The 20,651-nt window shown below is 47.0% G+C and overlaps 1 protein-coding gene across 1 annotated transcript in view; it reads right to left on the reverse strand.

The window, feature by feature from the left end:
* The window catches only part of Wwp2 (WW domain containing E3 ubiquitin protein ligase 2), a 118,379-nt gene extending 106,140 nt beyond the window's left edge, over positions 1 to 12,239 (reverse strand). Inside the window, exon 1 of the mRNA XM_052166192.1 lies at positions 12,154 to 12,239. The gene's annotated coding sequence lies outside the window, so the exon portion shown is untranslated. The remainder of the gene's footprint in view (positions 1 to 12,153) is intronic.
* Between the last annotated feature and the right edge of the window lie 8,412 nt (positions 12,240 to 20,651).

A 20,651-nucleotide genomic window follows, 5' to 3' on the forward strand; every position in this document is an offset into this window, starting at 1 on the left:
CAGACAGCAGGTCTAGATAGATGCTGAGGTCTGGGGCTAGCAATGGGCTGTACCGTAAGACTAAAGGAAGCTTGTAAAACCTGAATGCAGAACGTGCACCACTTCTGACTCAGAAACACAAACAGAGAGTAGTAATGAGGACATGTTTACATGTGTATCAGAAAGACAGAGTAGGAGGGAGGAAACAGGAAGCGGGAGAAGAGAAGAAAGAAAAGAGTCAGGGAAATGGGCTTAGCTTATATGCCAGAGACAGGCAGGGGGAGAGGGCGACCAAGGGCTAGATATACAGACTTCACCTCTGTAGACAGTAACGGGCCAGTGAAAGGTGGGGAAGACACCAAAACTCCTGTCCTTTTCCAATTTGAGCAGATTCACACAATTTCTAAATAAATAAAATGGCATTTTACCTCTGAACGTACCGTCCACGCGAGGCTTGCCAGACATGTGTGAGTACACATGAACGTGCACTTGTGTGCCCCGGAGGCCAGAGAGGGCACCCTGTCACCTCTATCGCTCTCCGCACTCCTTTGAGGGGAGGCCTCTTCTTGAAGCTGGGGCTCAAGCATTATTGACTAAACTGGAAGGTAGCAGCTCCCAGTAATGCTCCTGCCTCCGTGCTGCCCCAGACTGGGGTTCAAGTGTGCCAGGAACAACAGCTAGTTCTAACTCCATGCTAGTGATCCTAACTCCTGAACTCTCTCTCCAGCCCCATAGTTTGTTTTTCAAGACATGGTCTCCTCTAGCCCATGCTGGTCTTAACTCACCAACCTTTACTTAAACTCAGGAGGCAGAGGCAAGTGGACTTCTGGGTTTGAGGTCAGCCTGGTCTACAGAGAAAGTTCCAGGACAGCTACACAGGGCTACACAGAAACCCTGTCTCCAAAAATTAAGTAAAAGACTGAAAAAATGAAAAAGAAATAAAAAGCCTGGGTGGGGAGCGGGGAGCAGAAGCTGTCCAAAGTCCCCTCCCACCCAATCATACAGGCAGCAGACGCTCCTTAAACCCAAGAGGAGAATTCACGGTTTCCCAACAGACTGAACTGAATGAAGCACTTTCTTCACTGAGGTCCTAGCACACAGACCAGCCTGCTGGCGCCTCACACACACTCAGTAAGGCCGGGGATGTGGCTCGGCCGAGCACAGGAAGGCCCTGGGTTCAAGCTCTGGAACAGAAACCTTTAACACTCCCAGCTGAAACAAAAGGCAGTTCAGTGTCCCGTGGTAGCAGAGCAGGCAGGAGATGGAGTTCGGCCCAAGAATCCTTCTTTTCCTTGTATCTTTTCTGCAGAACACCAAACCCAGAACCTCAGGCTTACCAGTTAAGTGTTCTAACACTAAGCTACACCCCAGAGCTTGCACTATCTCAGAATCCTGACTCACTGCAGGACACAGAGGATGCATTTGAAACAAGAGTGAGCCTCTTTTATTTATTATTCCTGAATTATAATTCATATGTCATAAATTTTGAGACAGGGTTTCTGTGCTTTCCTGAATGTGCTCGGTAGACCATGCTGGCCTCAAACTCACAGAAATCTACTTGTCTCTGCCTCCAAGTGCTGGGACTAAGGGCGTGCATCACCATATCCAGCTTATTATCTGCTTTTTAAAAAAAATAAGTTCTCTAAAATGAGCATAGTAATGCGCGCACCTTTAATCCCAGCACTCAGGAGACAGATGCAGGTGGATTTCTGTGAGTTAAAGGCTAGCCTAATCTATATAGTGAATTCCAGGACAGCCTGAGCTAAATAGAGACCCTGTATTGAAAGAAAAAAGAAAAGACAAATTCTCTTTAGCCAAGATTGATTTCAAACTTATTATGTAACCTTGAACTTCAGACCCTCTGCCTCTGTAGGAAGACAGACCCACACCATCAAAGCTGCTTTGTGAGAAGCTGGACACAGAACCCAGGGCTGTCTTCGAACCCACTACGCTCCATCCCTCACTCCACAGTCATCCTTTTAAGGCACATTGTAGTGGGTTTTTATTAGCATTGGAGCCGAGCTGCCATCACCTCCGATTCCAGACCGTTTCATCGCTCCCAAATAAACCCTGTCAATGACCGGCCCGGCTCCCCTCCCCCAGCTCCCAGCAAACATCAATCTATTTTTGTCACAGTGGATTTGCCTTACTCCAGACAATTCCTACAAATGCAATCATGTGACTTGTGTGTAGTCTTGTAACAGCTTTCTTTCATGGAATGTTCTGGGTCACTGCAACACCTATCTTTCCTTCTGTGGCTGATGTTGCTCCATTGAACAGATATCTTTTACTTATCCATTTGTCTGTCGTGGACATTGGGCTTTTAGTTGATTCACTGTTTTCTTTCCTTGTTTGTTTGGGTTTTTTTTTAAATACTTACCTACTAATTTCTAATTTGCTTGTGTGCATACCCACATGAGTTCTTATGTGCACCAAGTGCATGAAGCTGCCCAGAGAGGCCCTGGGTATTGGATGCCCTAGAACTGGAACTGCAGGCAGCTGTGAGCTCCGGTGTGGGTCCTGAACGTGGGTCCTCTGGATGAGCAGTGAGCCATGCCTCCAGATCGGCTTCTTGTTCTTCTCTGTGCTCAGGATGTGAGGACCCCAGGCCTGACCCACACCAAGCACACCTGCCCCTCCACACACACAGCACCCTGTGCCACACCGTCAGTCTGCATGCACCACTTGTCTTTACTTCTGTTTTGCTTTTACTTTACTTTTTGGTTCTTTTTGGTTCTAACAAAATGTCCTCAAACTCCTCATGCAATTGAGGATGAGGATGAACTCCTGACCCTCCTACCTCTAGGAGAAAGTTCTGGGTTATTCTTGGCTATGTATTATAATGAGGTTCCAGGCCAACCTAGACTAAGAGAGAGTGTAAGAGGATAACACTTTAAGTGGAGCACTCGGGGGTAGGGAAAGAAGGATCAGGATTTTTTTTTTCCCCAAGACAGGGTTTCTCTATATAGCCCTGGCTGTCCTGGAACTCACTCTATAAACCAGGCTGGCCTCAAACTCAGAAATCCGCCTGCCTCTGCCTCCCAAGTGCTGGGATTAAAGGTGTGTGCCACCACTGCCTGGCAGGGATCAGGGTTTTAAGGCCACTCTTAATTACATGGAAAATTTGAGGCCAGCCTGAGCTACACTGAACCCTGTTTAAAAAAAAAAAAATTAAAAAAAGAAGATTCCTTTAACCCCAGCACAAAGAAGGCAGAGGTGGGAACAAAGCTCTTGTCTTGCACTAGCTTAATACCCTGTACTTCCCTTTGTTTGTTTGTTTCTGGTTTTGGGATTTGTTTTTTTCAAGATAGGGTTTCTCGGTGTAGCCCTGGCTGTCCTGGAACTCACTCTGTAGACCAGGCTGGCCTCGAACTCAGAAATCCACCTGCCTCTGCCTCCCAGAGTGCTGGGATTACAGACGTGCACCACCACAGCCTGGCTTATCCTGTACTTCCTAAAAACAACCCATGCACACAAAAGTAAGCAGAGGAGGAGGAGGAAGAAGAGAAACAGAGCTAACCTGGCCTAGTGGCATAAGTCTATAACCTCAGGCAGAGGCAAAAGAATCAAAAGGGCCAGCCTATGCTACAACAGTGCTTTCAAAGCCAATCTGAGTATCAGACTGAGACCATCTTAAGAGAAAAAAGGAGGTGGGGGCAGCACTGGGGCTGAGATACTGTGCTTCCTAATATGCACAAGGCCTGGGTTCAATTCCTAACATCCGAATCCTAAGCAAGACAGAAACAGACGGGGTGTATTTGTAAGTAACGGCCATCCCTGTATCCGCTTCTAAAAGATGTGGAAGAGTCTGTCCCACAGACCTCTCCTGCCCTTCCCACCCTCAAGCCAGATTTTTCCAACACACACGCCTGCTTCTTTCCTGGCCTCTTTCCAGCATCCAGCACTGAACTGTCTTCCACTCACAGAAGGCCCAAAGTGAAAAACAATCACATTTCAAAACCTTTGCCAAACAGCAAGTGAAACTTTAAAGGAAGTTTTCTACTGGAAAGAGGCTGCCAGCACTATCCACCTCCACCATGCAGTCCGAGCTGAACTCTAAGGAGACCAAAGTAGTGTACCTGGGGTACAGCAGAGGTGAGATCAGCAGCAGAGCCTTGGTCCCCGAGATGGACACCTGGTGATGGAAAGATCTGAGGGGGATGGTGACACTGACCACTCAGAGCAGACAGGCTGGACTGAGGCCACACTCTGCCTCTGCCTCATCATCAGTCTTCAAAAAGCCACCAGGAGACAGAAAAAGGCAAACAAAACAAAACTAAAAAAAACCCACTAAACACAGTGGAAATTTCACTTTTTTGTTTGTTTGTTTGTTTTGTTTTTCAAGACAGGGTTTCTCTGTGTAGCCCTGGCTGTCCTAGAACTCACTCTGTAGACTAGGCTGGCCTCAAACTCAGAAATCCGCCTGCCTCTGCCTCCCAAATGCTGGGATTAAAGGCGTGCGCCACCACTGCCCGCCTGTGATTGTCTACACCACCCGTCAGAAGAGACACCAGTCCAGCAGTCTAGCTAGGGAACCTTCTGGAACTATTAAGGAGATCCTGGGTATTGTAGAGCCTGTGGGCTGCCATGTGGATGGTAGCTGTTCTCATGACATCATAGATGATGTCAGCAGCTGGGCAGTGGAATACCCAGCTAGTTAGAAAGCAACAAGAGAAAATATTTCATCTGAGATATATAGATATAGGTAGGGGTGTAGGGGTGTGTGTGTGTGTGTGTGTGTGTGTGTGTGTGTGTCAGAAGGGAAATTATCAGCTAATAATAACAGAGATGACAAAACAGATCTCGGGGCAAACCCCATAGAGAATGCATGAGTAACCTTAGGAAGAAGCCCGCCCTGAGTCGAGAGACTTGACCTTACCTAGAAGGGATCACCACTCAAATCACTGTTTCGAAAACAAGGGTAGTGAGGAAAGCAGGGAGCTCACAACCTTCTAAACAGATTCTAGTTGGAATTGAAGAAATGAGATCTTCCCTGACAACAAGATGTCAGCTCTTGGAGAATCCGGCACAGTCCTAAATTACACAGGGATTCTAAAGCTCACTTGGGCCAGGCTGGCTGCAAGGAAAGGGTGTTTGCTGGCAACGCTGAGGATCTGAATCCATCCCATGCGGCAGAGAACTCCTGAAAGTTGTCCTCTGACCTCCAAGTGAGTGCCACAATCTGATCCCAATCTGACTTGATGTTCCTGAATATAGTACTATCTTCCTGATGAAAACTTCAGATCCCAAGGCCAAGACTGAAATCCAAGGGTCACCCGCTGTCTTAGTTAGGGTTTCCATTGCTGTAAAGAGACACCATGATGAAGACAACTCTTATAAAGGACAAAACATTTAATTGGGCTGGCTCACAGTTTCAGAGGTTTAGTCCATTATCATCATGATGGGAAGCATGTCAGCATTAAGGCAGATATGGTGCTGGAGGAACCCAGAGTTCCACATCTTGATCCAAAGGCAGCCAGGTGGAGACTGGATGTGTTTCACATTGGGCAGGTTGAGTATGTAAGACCTCAAAGCTCCGCCTCCACAGTGACACACCTCCCCTAACAAGGCCACACCTCCTCATAGTGCTACTCCCCATGGGCCAAGAATTCAAACACATGAGACTATGGGGGCCAAATACACACACACTACGAGGTTCCACTGGTGTTAAATCCACAAGATGGCATGCTGAGGAGGGGAAGACACTGTGCTCAACATGGATTTGGTACAGCTGGTATTTTAATTTTAAAAACCCGTTTACTGTCCTGCCTGCCTTTCTCCTCCCATCCCTGGAGGCTCATAAAGTGGTTACCAACCCAGAAAGCTAGAATTCCTGAAGCTGGCACTTGGGCTGATTTCAGAAGTACTCCAAGATAACAGATGGAAAAACAACTTTCTTAACTAGAGCAAAAAAAAAAACAAAAAACAAAAAACAAAAAAACCATCAGGTTGTTGTTTTCAATAGGGCCTTTCTTTAATACTAGTACTTAGGAAGCAGAGACAGGAAGATCCCTTGAGTTCAAGGCCAGCCTGGTCTACATAGTGAGTTCTAGGCCAGGGATACATATTAAGATCTTGTCTTGAAAAACAAACAAACAAACAAACAAACAGAAAAAGAGGGGCGTTGGTCCTTAGCCAGGAGATGGTGGCACACAATATTAATCCCAGCACTTGGGAAGAAGAGGCAGGTAGATCTCTGAGTTCAAAGCCAGCTTGATGGCCAGGGCTACATAGTGAGACCCTGACTTGAGGGAAAAAAGTGTGTGTGTGTGTGTGTGTGTGTGTGTGTGTGAGAGAGAGAGAGACGTCGGGTGTCTTTAAATGAAAAAGAAGAGAGAACCAACATCCCTGCAGTCCTTAGTGGTCATCAGACAAGGCCAGCGTTGACTGAGACTCACTCTACAAGTTCAAGCTCAGCAGCAGCGATGTTCTTCTGGGACGTACACTCACACGCTGGGCGATTTTGTCCAGCCTGACTCCAGGTTACACGATAACAGCTCCCATGTACACAGCTCCTGCCCCTGCTTGCCACCGGACTTCCTCATTTAATTGCCCCAGCATCTTTTCCTGGGTTCATACTAGGCCTTGTATGATCAACGTGAACAAAACTGAATCTAAGCCCTGACTGCCCTGCAGTCTCTCCCTATGTTTTTGTTTACTGAGACAGGGTCTTATATAGCCCAGGCTGGATTCCAAAGGGTGATAACCCTGACTGAACTCTAATCCTCCTCCAGCCTCTGCTCCTGAGTGCTAGGATCACTGATATGTGCTACCACATCCCATTCTTGCCGTGCTGGGTGCAGACCCACACTAGGGGTGCAGACCCACACTAGGAGTGCAGACCCACACTAGGAGTGCAGACCCACACTAGGAGTGCAGACCCACACAAGGAGTGCAGACCCACACTAGGAGTACAGACCCACACTAGGAGTGCAGACCCACACTAAGAGTGCAGACCCACACTAAGAGTGCAGACCCACACTAAGAGTGCAGACCCACACGAGGCAAATACTCTGCCAACTAGGCCACACCTCCGGCTCTTCTCGCCTCCGTTCATACCCACAGCTTGGGAGTCACCACTGCCTGCTCTCACCCTTCATGCCCTACCACAGTAGCAGATCCTACTGGCCAAGCTTCAGAATATATCCCAAAGCCCCTCTCCCTGTGTGACAACGCCCTCCTCATACATCTTTTTGCTCCTACCCTGGCTCCTCTTTCTCCTCCTCACAACAATCGCAGTGTGCCTGTGAAAGGCAGAACAGTATGCACTCCTCGGCTCAAACGCTTCACTCATCCTGTGAAAACCAGCATTCACATCAAGGCCTATAAGGCCTTCCTGACCTGTCCAATGTCTCCTCCCACACCCCAAACCCTTGTGAACTCATTCTCTCAGCTCACTTAGCCTTCTCCAACCATGCTGGGTTCCTGGCTGATCCCCAAGCCTGTCAAGGTGTTTCTCCTTCCAGCCATCTGATCTTGCTTATCCCTTCGCCTGGACTGCTCTGCCCCCACTCAGTCCTGTGTTCCATGCTCCTCCCCTTTAGGATCGTCAGACAAGAGCCACACACCTGTGATCCTGGCACCCGGGAGACTAAGGCAGAATGAGTGTCAGTTTAAAGCTAGCCTGAGCTACAATATAAATTCCAAAAAGTCTGAGAACTGAGCAAGTGTGAGACCTGCCCCACCCCCAACAAAAGAGTGCTAAGATTACATGCATGAGTCACTACATATACCTTGCTGAAACTCACTTAATTATTTCATTAACATAGAATATAAAATATCACCATTTATAGCATATACTTACAGATTAATTTATATGATTTTACTAGAATATAAAAAATCAGTTGGAGCCAGCAGTAGTGGTACATGCCTTTAATCGCAGCACTCCACAGGCAAAGACAGGAAGATCTTTGTGGGTTTGAGGCCAGCCCAATCTACAAAGTGAGTTCCAGGGCAGCCAGAGCTACCCAGAGAATCCCTGTCACAAAAACAAACAAACGACCTGGAGAGATGGCTCAGTGGTTTAGAGTACAGACTGCTCTTCTGAAGGTCCTGAGTTCAAATCCCAGCAACCACATGGTGACTCACAATCATCCATAATAAAGATCTGACGCCCTCTTCTGGAATGTCTGAAGACAACTCCATTATATTTACATATAATATATAAATGTTTAAAAACAAACAGGGAAAAACCCAAACAAGCAAGCAAACAAAAATCAACACATTGCAGTTTTCATGTTGACTCTCCAAATTCTGATGTAGTTGACATTCATAGGCTGTTCCAGGGTTTGACAGCCTATGTGGTCAGTGACCTCAATCCTGACAGCCCAACTCCAGAAGAATGCCTATAATAAAGTAGGGTGTATAACCAGCCACTGAAGGAAGAATATTTCCTAGGAAAAGACAACTGTGGCAGAAGTTATGGTTTGAATGGATCCCCAAAGTGTATGTGGTGGAAACTTTACCCTAGTACAACAGGGTTGGGAGGAGGGACCTTTAAGAGATTAGGTCCTGAGGAGGCCTGGTGCTCACAGAACACATGACAGGGCCCCTCGTCCTGTGCATATGCTTGTCCTCCTGCCTTCTGCCATTCAATGATTTAGCAGGAAGGCCCACCAAAAGTAGACGCTCTGTCTTAGTTAGCGTTTTACTGCTGTGAGCAGACCCCATGACCAAGGCAAGTCTTATAAAGGACAACATTTAATTGGGGCTGGCTTACAGATTCAGAGCTTCAATCCATTATTATCACAGTGGGAGCATGGCAGCATCCAGGCAGGCATGGTGCAGAAGGAGCTGAGAGTTCTACATCTCCATCTGAAGGCTGCTAGTGGAAGACTCACTTCCAGGCAGCTGGGAAGAGGGTATAAAAGTTCATGCCTACAGTGACACACCTACTCCAACAAGGCCACACCCACTCCAACAAGGCCACACCTTCTAATAGTGCCACTCCCTGGGCCAAGCATATACAAACTATCACACCCTCCATCTCAGACTCCCCAGCCTCCACTCCCAAAACCAACTTCTACAGTTTATAAATTACCCTGCAATGGACTGACACTGTACACAAGTATATAGCAGGCAGGGTTTTCTCAGCAATATCAGTTACACTGTACATTTACAATTTTTTTCTCTTACCCTAGTCTATCTTTTTCTACATGTCCTTTCTTTTTTTTTCTTTCTTCCTTTCTTTCTTTTTCTTTCTCTTCTCATAACCCAAGCTATAGCTGAACATTTGATCTCCCAGCAATCCTTCTGTCTCTGCCTCCCAAGTGCTCAGATTACAGGTATATACAGTACTTATACCCAACCTAATAGCATACTTTTTATATTTTAAGGCCTCACTGTGGTGGCGCACGCCTGTAATCCCAGCACTCTGGGAGGCAGAGACAGGCGGATTTCTACACTTGATCTTAGCCAAAAGGCCGAGAAGCGATGACAGGCGGATTTCTGAGTTCGAGGCCAGCCTGGTCTACAGAGTGAGTTCCAGGACAGCCAGGGATATACAGAGAAACCCTGTCTGGGGGGTGGGGGGGGAACCTATTTTAAGATGAAACATTTTATCGCTTCTATGAATTAAAAATAACAGGTCTAGGAATTAAAAACCTAGGTTGTAGAGAAGGTGGCTCATCAGGTAAAGGTTGTTTGCCACCAAGCCTGACAACTGGAACTCAATTCCCAGGACCCATATGGTAGAAGAAGAGAACCAACTCTTGCATTTATTTACTAGTTCTGGAATCTAACATCAAGACTTCAGAAAGCCTCAGTTTCTTCATCTGTGAATTAAGCAATGCAACCTTCACAGATCTGGAACTGGATGAGATGCTGGACAAGGCACAATGGTGAATGAAGGCCTGGGACCCCAGCTCTTGGGAGGTAGAGACAAGAGAATCTATCACAAGTTCCTCAGCAACATAACCAGTGTGAAGCCAGCCTGGGCTACAACCTATTTTCTATCAAAAAGCCAAAAGACCCTGTCTCAAAAGAGGGGGGAGGGGAGGGGAGAGAGGTTGAACATGTGAACAGTACAGTTTTAATTTCGGTACTTGGGAGACAGAAGCAGGTGGATCTTTACGAGTTCTAGGCCAGCCGGGTCTACACAGTAAAACTTGGTCTCAAATAAATAACCAAAAAAAAAAAGAAAAAACTAAATGAGAATCTGGTATTAGTTCTTTGCAGATGGGGATGTAGTCATTAAATGAAAGACTTAGATGGCCCAGGTGGTACTGGCCTCAAATTCCAACTACTGTGGAGTCGGAGGCAGAAGGATCACAAGTTCAAAGCTAGCTTAAGCTACAGGAGTTTGAGGCCACCCCAGGCAACTTACTGAGATCCTGTCTCAAAAGGAAAAAAAAAAAAAAAAATCACAAGAAGGGCAGTGATAAGGTGCAATGTTCAACAAAAAAAAAAAAAAAAACTTTAAAGAGTCTGACAAGCCAATTGAAGCCCTTTCCTCATGCTTCTGATTTCCCATAAACCAGTAACACTGAACAGAGAAAGTGACAGAAAACTTACGTTCAAACCCCTTGATCACCACATACACCAAGCAGCGTGACCTTTAAAAACTCATTTACTTCTCAAACACTGACCAAGTACTCCTAACATACCAGGTTAGAGGCTAGTAGCCAAAGAAGTCATGATCACTGCCCTTGAGTGATTTACAATCTTAGCAGGAAGCCAATAAACAAGGAAGAAAAACAAAACTAAGACAGTCTGGTTGGGACTCAAGAGATGCAGATAAGAGCTCTTACTGCTCTTCCACAGGACCAAAGTTCAGTTCCCAGCCTGCAAATCCAGAGGCTCACAGCCGCTTGGATCTCTAGCTCCAAGGGACCCAATGCTCTCATCTGGCCTGGGTGGGCAGACAGGAACACAGACACACATGAATAAAAATACATCTTTTATTTTAAGTCAATTCTCTTAGCTTGTTATCTATGAAGTGGGAATGACTTCTTGAGACTGCTACAAAAATTTAAATGCTTGTAATCTACCCCCAAGTCTTCAACACCTAATGCATTAATGCAAAGTGCTTTTTTCCCCTAGCGACCTGTGATTCGGGCCCCGTCCCACTTGAACCCTGACACCTTCATTGCTTTCATAAACATCATTTCATCTCTGCAAACCTTAGCAAATGTGAAGGGAAAAAAGAGGATGGTCAGTTTGCTTATTTAGGTCTTACAGGGTACCCCAGGCTGGCCTGGAACTTGAAGCCATCTTCATGCCTCAGCCTAGAGGATGAAGAATCTTAAGATGGGTATTTTAACCTCAAACACTACGATCTAGGTCACAGTTCTAGGGTACACAAGAGAAACTTCTCAGTCGCCCCACCTAGTCACAGCTGGTCAAGATAAGCCGTCACATGGTGAAGGAAACTGCATAATTTAAGCTTTAGAGGAAACGTCTCAAAGCGGTACGGGTAGACTTTCTACTGTCCAAGACTTCAGCAGTCAATGAGTTGCTGAGGTAACGCTGGCCCAGGTCGCTGACAGCAGTGTAGGTTAAAAGTCTTGTTATGATCACAGCAAAGCACCCTTTTTTTTCTTTTTTGTCTGGAAGATGACCCGATCCGGGAGCATCTCAAAGTAAGATGATCTGAAGGGCTAGGCTCCCAACAAGTGGAAACCCTACCCAAACAGGGCAAAGTGGGTGTGACCAGAGTCAGACGATCAAGACTCAGGGATCCCTTCTGAAGTTTAAAAACTGAACAGGACCCGGTATCAAAGTCTCGGGTCGCCATCATCTTCAACGAGGACGGAAGGAAGAGACTCTGGGAACGGGGTCCAGGCCACATCATCCAGATTTTTCTCCCTGTCCCTACAAGCCAGACGCCCACTCCCAGACAGCCCCTTCCTGGGAGCATCCGAGTCTCCCCGGATGAGGTTGGGCCCCCTTCACAGACGGGGCTCCTCCGCACCGCAGGCGAACAGGGCTGGGGGTCCCCTTCCGGAAGCGCCTGCAGCGGGCGACTCCTGCCGGGCCCCGCGCCCACCCCGCCCGGGCGCGAGCCGGGACACCCCTCCTCGGAGGCCGGAACCGCGCGCCAGGCCCCTCCCACAGGAAGCCGCCGCCCCCCGGCGCCCGCCCCGCGCCGCCCCCGGCCCCTCGCGACGCCCGCCGCCCCTGGCTGCCCCGCGACGTCCGCTCGCTGCCGAGCCCCCCAGTGCCCGCGCCACCTACCTGCCGCGGCCACACCAGCGGCGCCTAACTCCGCTCCACTTCCGCCTTCCAGCACCCGCACTCGGGCCGGGTCACGTGGGCGCGCGCGGTCACCTGACCCGGAAGAGGCTGGCCGGGGCGCGCAGGTGCGGACCACCTAGACCCGGGCAGACGAGCATTTGGCCTGCCGAGTGCGGGATGGAAAGGACCACCGGGGCTGTGCCTGAGCGGGCGTGTAAATGAGGGCTCACCGGGCACTGGGGGCTTTATGTATTCCTTTAGAAGCAGGTAGAGTTGTTTTTCCCTCATGGTACAGGTGGGAGAAGACCATCCAGTCAGTTAAGTCAGCAAATCTTGCTTGAGTCGCTGGATAAAAAACAGTACGCTTCCCCCCCCCCTTTAAATTTGAATGTCAGATAAACCGTATAACTATAAGCATGTCCCCAAATTTACAAAGAATGTATTGACACCACAGATATATTCTGGTTAAACTTAAGTATGTCGTGTAATGTCGGCAACCTGTGCCAACTATGTGCAAGGCCTTGTTTCTCAGTTCTAGAAATATAAATGTCCCGGCCTTTGTAAGGCATCTGATGTTGTTCCAAGAAGCAAAAATGGAAAAGGGACGGGTGTGGAGCACGGGACATGACACACGACGGCATGACACCCTTTCAAAACTTTTCCCCAGTCCATAAGTGTCCTCACGGGGAACCAGCTCCCATCCCCTCCCTGAATGGAGTAAACTGAACCTTATGAATTCACAAACAGGGAATCTGTGTAACCCTGGCTGACTGGAACCCAGCACTGTCCTTGGGCCTCCTGATTCCTGGCATTGTAGGCATACCTCACCACCGCCTGGACAGCAGAAACTTTCTGGGTTTTGCAAGATGGACAGTTGAACATAACTAGTCAAGGGTGTTACAACTGACCTATGCGCCCAGCTATTTGGCCACCTTTCTGGTTTTTATTTGGAACAGGATCTTGTTTAAACTGCTCCAACTGACCTCGAACTTTTAATTCCAGTACCTTAGCCGCTGAGTAGTTAGAATTACCAGTTTATACCATTGGGGTGGGGGAAGAGCAGTGAGAGAGGAGACAGGTGGAGGAGGCAAGGTTTCATGTAACCTAGGCTGGTATCCAACTCCCAGTTGACTGTTCCTATTATACATATGTGCCATACCACCTGGTTTTTTGTCCGCTTTGTTTTTGTTAACTGAAATATTAAATTTTTGTTAGTATTTTATTATATAGGAATTTCCCTTCCATTTATCTCTGTATCCACCTGAGTGTCAGATGCCTTTGCTGTGGAGTATCTACCAAAAGAAAGTCTTGTCCTTTCTAGCTATCCTGTGACTTTCCTGGGTGGTCAGGATCCCTGGGTAGTATCAAGCCTTTCTCAGGGCGAGGTTTTACGCACACAATTCATTCATGTTCCGGTTGACATACTCCAGTTAGCAGAAACAGTCAGAAACCAACAGGCAAGGTTAGTACATTTAGAGACTTTCCCAGAACTATGGACCTTGATGGGTTGGGTCTTGGTTTTCATTTTGGCAGATGGTGCTGTCTGTGTGCTGAGTTTTATGGCCTGAGTGGTACTTCCATCACGGAGTCAGTCCTTAGTGAATGAGTCAAATTACGGACTCACTCTGCTCTAAAGAGGCATAATTGGGCCAGTCAGTGGTGGGATACACCTTTAGTCCTAGCACTCAGGAGACAGAAGCAAATGATCTACGTGAGTTGAAGGCCAGCCTGGTCTACAGAGCAAGTTCCAGGACAGCCAGAGTGTATTAGTCTGGGTTCTCTAGAGTCACAGAACATATGGGCAATCTCCATATAGTTAGGGAATTTGTCAATGACTTACAATCTATAGTCCAACTATCCAACAATGGTCAGCAGCAGCTGTGGATGGAAGTCCAAGGATCTAGCAGTTCCTTAGTCCCCTGAGGCAAGCAGGCAAGGAAGAGTAAGTCTTCCTTCTTCCAATGTCCTTATATAGATCTCCAGCAGAGGGTGTAGCCCAGATTAAAGGCAGTAGGTCTCCAGCAGAGGGTGTGGCCCAGATTAAAGGCGTGTGCCTCCATGCCTTTAATCCCAGATGATCTTGAACTTGGAGATCTCCTTGTCTTAATCTTCTGGAATTCATAGCTACTATGCTTCAAGATCTCCATGCCAATATCCAGGTCAGAAACTTATATCTCTGAGCCTCCAGATTAGGATCATAGGTGATCCTTCCAATTTTAGATTGTAGTTCATTCCAGATATAGTCAAGTTGACAACCAGGAATAGCCACTACAATCCACCCCTTGTCAACTAGACACAAATAATATCTCATGTCCACATGAAACAATAACAAGATTGTGAATATGCCTAACATGATATAACTATTCCTCGTGCAATCGCAAACACATTTGTAAACTTACAATGGGGCAATGTCCCTTGGGAACATCCTTTTAGTGTCTCAATACCAATTGATATTAAAGAAATTGGAAGAAAGACAAATGTATCCTTTACAAAATAAGAGAAGCATTCGTATTACTTATAATCCTCATTTCTGCAACTGGTTACGTGGCCTTAGCTGGTATTTATAACTACCTTCCTCTGCTACCCATTCTATATTTCCTTCACCTTCACAAACCTCAGCAGGTCTTGGCTCTTTTTCTGCAGGATTGACCCATACTTTCATTCCTGATGGGTCATCCTTTGTCATCCTGCTCGGATTAGGCTGTTGTAGTTTCCCATTGACTTTAATCACAGGACATGGTAGTACTAAGAGACGCCCTAGGGGATCTCCTGCACTCCAGACATAATCCTGCTTACCTCCATTGTGGAGAGTCAATCCAATTTCCCCATGGTAATCTGGATCTATCACCCCTCCTAACACTGTTATTCCTTTCTTAGCCTGTTGGTTTAAGGACATTAGAAGCCCAAAATGGCCAGGGGGAAATCTGAGCTTCCAGTTCAATGGAATGTTTGTTGTAGCTCCTGGTAGGAGCACTCCCCCTCTGGAACCAAAACTTCTAGGCCAGTAGAACCTAAAGTCGTGGGGACAGGAAGCAAAAATTTTTCTAGAGGGTCACTAGGAGTAACAGTGAGTGGAACTATTCCCTTTTCCAGCCCTTGATTCCAGGACTCATGGATCCTGGCTATGGGAGAAACTGTACCATATATCAGACGCTGATTCAAAGCATATACTGCCTTCTGAAGAACTCTGCCCCAGCCCTCCATGCTGTTGCCACCTAATCAGCTCTGTGACTGTGTCTTCAAAATGCCATTCCATCTTTCTATCAGACCAACTGCTTCAGGATGGTGGGGAACATGGCAAGACCAGTGAATTCCATGATCGTGGGTGCACTGTCGCACTTCTCTGGCTGTGAAATGGGTTCCTTGGTCAGAAGCAACACTGTGTGCAATACCATGACGATAGATAAGGCATTCTGTGACTCCACAGATGGTGGTTTTGGCAGAAGCATTACATGCAGAAAAGGCAAATCCATAACCAGAATAAGTATCTACTCCAGTAAGAACAAGAACAAAATGTCCTTTCCACGACGGGAGGGGGGGTGGGGAGGGAGGAGGGAAAAGTGGTCCAATATAGTCAACCTGCCACCAGGTTGCTGGCTGGTCACCTCGAGGACTGGTGCCATATCTGGGGCTCAGTGTTGGTTTCTGCTGTTGGCAGATCTGTGCAATAACTGGGATGGCTGGGGAAAGAGGTTGACTGTCCACAGAACGGGTTATCTTATCCACTTATTGAACTCTTCCTCAGCTGAAGTCACCTTTTGGTGAGCATTTACATGGGACACAGATATCTTCTCATCCTTTGCCCATTTGGAGAGATCTATCCACATACTTTCCCCCCAGATGTCTTTCTCATCAATTTTCCAATTGTGATCTTTCCATGTCCCTGACCATCCAGCCAATCCATTGGCTACAGCCCATGAGTCAGTGAACAATCGTACATCTGGCCATTTCTTCTTCCAAACAAACTGTAATACCATGTGTGCTGCCTGAAGTTCTGCCCACTGTGAAGATTTTCCTTCACCTGTATCTTTCAGGGTTGTCCCAGAAAGGGGTTGTAATGCTGCAGCTGTCCACTTCTGGGAGGTGCAGAAATCTGCCTGCCTCTGCCTCCCGGAGTGCTGGGATTACAGGTGTGCACCACCACCTCCTGGCTATTTTTCTTTTTGAAGTTTTCTTCTACCTTGACAAGACTTTATCCCTAATTACTCTTGATCAATTAGCATAAAAACAACAGGTTTCTCCCAAAGCTGCCCATAGTTTCCTTTATCTCCTGAGAAGTATGTCCAAGACCAATTTTAGAGGAGCATTTCCACAAGGGAATCCAACGGTTATTTTAATTCAGAAATGGAAACTTTTTAATACCTCTAGGTCCTGATCAACCTGTCTACTTAGTTTGGAAAACACTAGAAAAGGCACATTTAGTCACACCATTAGTACATGCCCACCAGGTAGGCTCAGAGCTCCAATAATACTGCTGTTGTCCAGCAACCCACAAGGCAAAATAGGAGGCATCAGAATATGGGGGAGTGCCTTGATGAAAGGTTTAGGATATTAGACAAGTTCCTGTCCCTTCTAAGCCCTTTAACATTAACTTGAGCTTACCCGGAGTCACACTTTTGTCAATGAGCTGACAATCTGATTTCTGCCTGGGGATGATTAACTCTATCCCGGGATCCCCTCCTGTGGCATAGAGTCTGATTCCCCTGCTTTTCCCCAGTTTTCCAAAGGCCAGAGTCTTTAAGGGATTTTTCAGGAAGCCTCGGTTTCACAACTCATAGTTTTTGCAATGGAAACTCTGTTGTTCCTGGCAACCAGAGGGCCAGGCTGCAGGGCATGCATGGAATTGTAAACTCTGTATTCCTATCTCAAAAGATAAATTCCCGTATCTCTTCTTTCTCCAGTACAACCAGACTTTCAAAGTGGGCATCACTAAGTAAACACGATGTATTATGGCTCGCTGGTCTGTAGCCACGTTAGCTATCACCTCTCCTCATCTGCCTTTTTCAGTTCCCAAACCAGGCATGAAGGCAGTGGTGGTTGGACCGGGACCAATGTCTATATGCACAATGAAGATTTCTATTTGTGTCTGATTATGAATTGGAAGGTTTTTGGCTATGAAAGCCCGGCGATTGTCAGACCCCATTGCTAGGGGAGGCTGTAGCTGGGAACCAGTTCCTGAAGGGGCTTTTACTTGCTATTTGAACAGTTTCAGTCTGAGTGGGGAAGTCTATCCATCTGAAAAGGTATCTATAAAAACTAGCCAGGCCGGCGGTGGTGGCGCACGCCTTTAATCCCAGAACTCTGGGAGGCAGAGGCCGGCAGATTTCTGAGTTAGAGGCCAGCCTGGTCTACAGAGTGAGTTCCAGGACAGCCAGGTCTACACAGAGAAACCCTGTCTCAAAAAAAAAAAAAAAATCAAAAAATCAAAAAAAAAAAAAAAAAAAACCAACAACAACAACAACAAAAAACCTAGCCAAAGCTGGGCGGGGGTGGTGGTGGGGGGGTGCACGCCTTTAATCCCAGCACTTGGGGAGGCAAAGGCAGGTGGATTTCTGAGTTCCAGGCCAGCCTGGTCTACAGAGTTCCAGGACAGCCAGGGCTACACAGAGAAACCCTGTCTCGAAAAACAAAAAACAAACAAACAAAAAACTAGCCAGGAGCCAGGTGTGATGGCACACGCCTTTAATCCCAGCACTCTGAGAGGTAGAGGCAGGCAGATTTCTGAGTTCGAGGCCAGCCTGGTCTACAGAGTGAGCTCCAGGACAGCCAGGACTACACAGAGAAACCCTGTCTCGAAAAACCAACCAACCAACCAACCAAACAAAAAAACTAGCCAGGACTTGTATCCTCCCCCCTGGCACGTAGATCTCAGTGAAGTCAGTTTTCCTAGAGTTTGCTGGGGTGTTGGTCTCTCATTCAGACCCCTTCCTGAATATGGGATCTCTGCTTTGGATCAATTGAGCACAAGTCTGGCATCTGGCTGAGACATCTTGTGCCAGGCTGTCTGTGCCACTCAGAGAGTTTTGTGAAGCTACTCCAGATGAGTAGCCTTGTGAAAGTCAGTTACCAGGGTCCTGCCAGTTGCTTCTAGGAGAATGATCTCCCCTCTTGTGTCCTCCGTCTGCCTATAGGTTTGAGCTATCCATTTCTTCTTTGTTATGGAGGCAATAGGCCCCACTGGTCTTAGGACCATTTGTCGCATGGCTAGGTCAACAGCTGACGATGAAGGACAGCAATTCATGGGGGAAGCCAAATGGTCTCTAAGAGGGCCAAAATTTTCCAATATCCTTTTTCCCCCAGCAGTGAGAAGCCTTCTTTCTCTATAGATCATACTGTGGACATGCCCAGTAGTGAAAGCATCATGACAGGCCATATACATGGTAGCGGACTTTCTTTTTCCCCATGTGAGAGCCTGGGTCCAATCAATCAGTTCTGCTCTCTAGGCTGAGGTGCCTGGCTTAGGCCCAAATCCGTTCTGTTAAAGTACAGCTCTTTATCTTTCATCTCATGATGGTCACGGACAATCGCCTTCGTCATCAGGCCAGAGGGTAGCCAAATTGATGGGGTCTCCCTTGACGGTAGGCCAGAAGTAGGGCCCACACAGGCATTAGACAGCCAGCATTCTGGTGTTCCTCAGAGGAGGGTCTCAATCACATGGGGTCCTGTGAGTTATAAGAGCCTGACCCAGAGTTAATATGTTTGTAACTAGCAGTAGCTGCACAGTTCTTAGCTCATGCTGTGACTACATACGGGGTTCAGTTGTTGGACAGATTTTTCACAGGGTTTCTACAACCCCAGTTTGGGTTAAAATCCCTCTTGTCTTTTGTTTCACGGGCAAACAGATGACAAGGTTTTGAGATATCTGGAAGTGCTAAGACTGGAGCCGCAGTCAGAGCTCTTTTTAAACTTCAGATACCCTTGTTTAGTCTCAGTCCAGATTAGAAACTTTGTGCTGGTCTATAGAGTCCATGCTATTTCCACAAACTCTGGTATCCAGAGATAGCAATATTTAGCTGAACCCTCAAATCTATCTCTAATGGGAATGGAGGATGGCTACAGTCCTACTCTGAGGTAGACCCTTCTACCCCCCTTCAGCTAGTAGCTAAGATAGGTAGCCTCTGATGGACAAAGTCTGGCTTTCTTAGCTGACATTTTATAGCCCACGATCTGTACAGTCCCTCAGTGGCCCTTTTATAACCTGTTTTCCTGGGAAACCTCTGAGGGAAGGGCAGGAGGTCAGCACCTATTGTCTCATCAAACAGGATTGGAGAATTTTTAAATCTGTGGAGCAGCCTAGTCCATGTAAGTTGCCTACTGTAGCCTCCCTCTGGATCTGTCCATCTAAAAGCAAAGATGAGTTGACCACCTCGCCAATGGGAGGCTGCAGAGTGTACAGTTCAGAGCCAACAGAGTGGTCACCTTTTCCTCTGGAAGAATCAGACTCATGAGAACCAGAGGTCCCAGGCTTCTTATAAGCAGAAGAGGTGTCTTCCAGTGTGACTAACAGGGCACCAGGATGCAAGTCTCTCCAAGCCAGGCAACCTACACCACAATTTCCCTTTTTGTTTCCAGGACCATTGGGCATTGTTTAATCTGGTCAGGGGTAGCTAACCTGGTTAATTGAACAGTTCATTGTAGGAACTTGGTGTTGGGCCAGTCCTGGGGGTTGGTTTCTGTCCATACCCCTATGAATCTTTGTTTTCAGTATGAGAAACCCATACTGAAACCCATAGTCCCACTGTATCTTTTGATTGGAGGCAAAACTCTCAGCTAGGAGATATCTTTTTTTTTTTTTTTTTTTTTTTTTGGTTTTTTGGTTTTTTGGTTTTTTTGGATTAGGTTTTGGATTTTTCGAGACAGGGTTTCTCTGTGTAGCTCTTGCTGTCCTAGAACTCACTCTGTAGACCAGGCTGGCCTCGAACTCAGAAATCCACCTGACTCTGCCTCACAGAGTGCTGGGATTACAGGCGGGCGCCACCACTGCCCAGCCAGGAGATATCCTTCTGACAAAGGGTGAGACACCAAAATTTTGCTGGCTGTCTGTAACACATCATCCGAGAAGGTGAGGATGTCTCCCAGTTTGTGCAGAAGGTTCTGTCCCATTCAGTTCTCCGTTGTTAAACACATGAAGCTACCTCCCTGTGGTGGCTATTCATGGTTGTCATTGTTGGACTAGTTGGACTGTAGCCTGTATATCAGAGAGAGAGAGAGAGAGAGAGAGAGAGAGAGAGAGAGAGAGAGAGAGAGAGATTCATTCCATAAGTTCTGCAACTCTAGAAAATCCTGACTAATACACTCCAGCAACTGGAAGCTATATATACTTTTAATTTTTTTTTTTTCTTTTTGATTTGGTTTTTTTGAGACAGGGTTTTTCTGTCCTGGAACTCACTCTGTAGACCAGGCTGGCCTCGAACTCAGAAATCCGCCTGCCTCTGTCTCCCAGAGTGCTGGGATTACAGGCGTGCGCCACCACTGCCCGGACTCTTTTTAGGTTTTTC

Source organism: Apodemus sylvaticus, chromosome 21 (genome assembly GCF_947179515.1).
Source record: "Apodemus sylvaticus chromosome 21, mApoSyl1.1, whole genome shotgun sequence".
NCBI lineage: Eukaryota > Metazoa > Chordata > Mammalia > Rodentia > Muridae > Apodemus > Apodemus sylvaticus.